The 2,965-nt window shown below is 44.9% G+C and overlaps 1 pseudogene; it reads left to right on the plus strand.

Annotated features, from left to right (window-relative positions):
* The first annotated feature begins 1,641 nt into the window (after positions 1-1,641).
* On the plus strand, positions 1,642-2,120 carry LOC122753293 (annotated as a pseudogene).
* The last annotated feature ends 845 nt before the right edge of the window (positions 2,121-2,965 follow it).

Genomic DNA, 2,965 nt, shown 5'->3' on the forward strand with positions numbered 1-2,965 from the left:
TTTGAGCTGAGGGAACTCAAGTGGTATGAGCTAGGTTGGTTCCTTCTTAGTGTAAAGGGGAAGTCCCCTACCCAGCTGCTCTAATCACATGTGATGAGATTTTAATACATAAACAAGATGCAGTTATGCCCTGTTAGTTATCCCTTGGTGGGGTTGAAGCCTCTTTGGGTAAATGATGGAACAGCGTGATTGTCTGTGCAAATCAGCCCAGAAAAGGTGCTGAACCTGATGCAAGCTTCATGAGCCCTTTCAGGCCATGAAGCACCAGAAACTATGCTGTGACACATGCATATACTACACATGGGCCTCATTGCCATTTTGTTCTAGGCCTGAACCCACTCTTCCTCAGAAACTGTGTGTATTCATAACAGACTGTTCTCCAAGCTTCTGGCAAAAATATTTTGAACTGACTGTTCTTACTATAGCATTTTGGTAAATGCCTTTGCTAAAAGCTAATTAATCTTAAAAAAAAAGCAAAAAAAAAAAAGCTAATTAAGCCTACTGGATGATTGCCAATGGGAAGCACCCTGGTGGGGTCTCATGAGTTACATTTTTAGTAGTAACCACCATAGAGTTACCTAGAATCCAAAATGGTAGCAACCCTCTGGAGACAAAACATGTATGAGTACATGTTTAGGAGAGCATCTCAGAGAGGCGGTTACATCAGTAATATATATTCAAAGTAAAAGGTGGGGGCAGCTAGGTGATGCAGTAGATAGAGCACCAGCCCTGGAGTCGGGAGGACCTGGGATCAAATCCGGCCTCAGACACTTGACACTTACTAGCTGTGTGACCCTAGGCAAGTCACTTAACCCTAATTGCCTCACAAAAAAACCCCCAACAACCCCAAAACAAAAACAAAGTAAAAGGGAATCTCCTTCTTAATAGATAAGGTAAAGAAGAATCTTCATGCTCTAATTCAGTGGTCTCTAAACTTTTGCGATTACATACTTCTATCAGTAAAAAAAGTTTTGAGCATGCCAAATATGTGTATCATCACTTACTTATATGTTTTATAAATACACTGCTGTACTAATAATTATGTATATTATAAAACTTACACAAAAATAGCAAAAAAAGAATGAGATAGAGATGAAATAATATTTGATCCTAGAATCAATAGGAGGTCATTGAGAGTATATTGAATAGGAAAGTAACATGGTGAGACTTGCACTTTAGGGAAATAAATCCCTTTAGCACCTAGGTGGAGCATGTAATAGAGAGAGGAGAGACTCGAGGCAGTGATCAGGGTTGTTGTTTGTCCTTTTTTTTTTTGGTGGGGCAATGGAGGTTAAGTGACTTGCCCAGAGTCACACAGCTAGTAAGTGTCAAGTGTCTGAGGCCAGATTTGAACTCAGGTACTCCTGAATCCAGGGCCAGAGCTTTAACCACTGCACCATCTAGCTGCCCCCTGTACTTTGTTCTTGAAGAGGATCATGACATCAGGGTGATGTAATGACTTGCAGTGAATTGGATTCAAGGGAGACAGGGCTGTGCAAAGTCACCAACCTCACTCTCTCCTCCAAAGCCATCTGGGTCCAGTGGCAAGATATATATCAGAATGACTGGAGATGGCCCTGGATATTTAAAGGAATTGGGGGGAGACCCCATGAGCACCAGGCCTGCTGAGGTTCCCAGAATTCCATGATCCTTCAGCTGCCCATGAAGTTGGGTCACCTAATCGGGGCCCAGAAAGACGCCAGGGAAACATAGGGGCCCGACAGGACCCTGAATGCCTGCTCCCTTCCCCAAGGAATTCAGTCTCAGAGCAGCGGTCAATTGTTGGAAGAGCATCAGGACACTCTTCAGAAGCATTTCTTGTCTGAGGAGAACATAGTCTCCCATTTTTCCCACTTCAGCCTGGACAATGATCACCCCCACTGTGGTCCATCAGTAGCTTTCTCCATGGGCACCCCAGTCCCACCTATGATCAGGCCTTTGGAAGATTCTCTTCACTCAACTGCCCCAGCCTCTTACTGCCTCTGAATCCCCACTCAGAGTGACTCCTCTGGCAATATCGAGGAAATCAAACCCCAGAAACCCTTTGGCTGCTGAGACTGGGGGGCTGCCAGGTATACCAAAACCACAGTCCCCATAGTGTGGAGGCAGTAGAGCTCTAAGCCTCAAGCAACTGCCTCTGTCCCTCAGGAACTCAAGCTTCTCAGTGTCCCCAACCTTAACTCCATGAGTTGGAGATGTGCAGAATCTGGCCTTCTCTGGAAACCACAAAGACCAAAGAGGGTCCAGACACCTGTATAGTATACACAGAAATAGAGAATATGGGGGCAGAGGCATGTCTGCGCAATCTGTGCAACTCACTCTGCTCTACCCCAAATGGAAAAAGGGGAGATGGGACTCTTACTCATAGGCCATTTCTTGGAGCCAGAGGCCACCCTCCAAAGGGTGCCATCAATAGCCACAGGATGATCTAGGGCTACAAATAGGTGGGTATGATGGAGGAGGAGGGGAGGATCCCACTGGCAACCAACCAGCTGCTTCTATGGGTAGTCTGAAGCAGTTAGGTTATAATTGCCCAGAGGAAAAAAAGAGGAGACAGTTGTATGTAGGAGTGATTTTGTTGGAGACAATCTCCATAACTAGCTATCGTAGGGAAGGTAGAAAGCAACCAATCACATGCCCCTTGGGGTCAGAGCATGACCCCCACTTTAAAGGCTTTAAGTTATGAGAGAATAAAGTGTCCCTTTTAAAAATGGAAGGACTGAGGGGCAGCTAGGTGGCACTGGATTCAGGAGGACCTGAGTTCAAATCCGGCCTTAGACACTTAACACTTACTAGCTGTGTGACCCTGGGCAAGTCACTTAACCCCAATTGCCTCACCAAAAACAAAAAAAAAAAGATTAAAAAAAATGGAAGAAAAATGATTAAAGAAGCAGAGGAAAATCCTGACCTTTGGCAGATTATAGGGTGGAGCAACATGACCGAGGAAAAAGAGAATAAAGACCAT

The sequence above is a fragment of the Dromiciops gliroides genome, chromosome 4, assembly GCF_019393635.1.
Source record: "Dromiciops gliroides isolate mDroGli1 chromosome 4, mDroGli1.pri, whole genome shotgun sequence".
Taxonomy (NCBI): domain Eukaryota; kingdom Metazoa; phylum Chordata; class Mammalia; order Microbiotheria; family Microbiotheriidae; genus Dromiciops; species Dromiciops gliroides.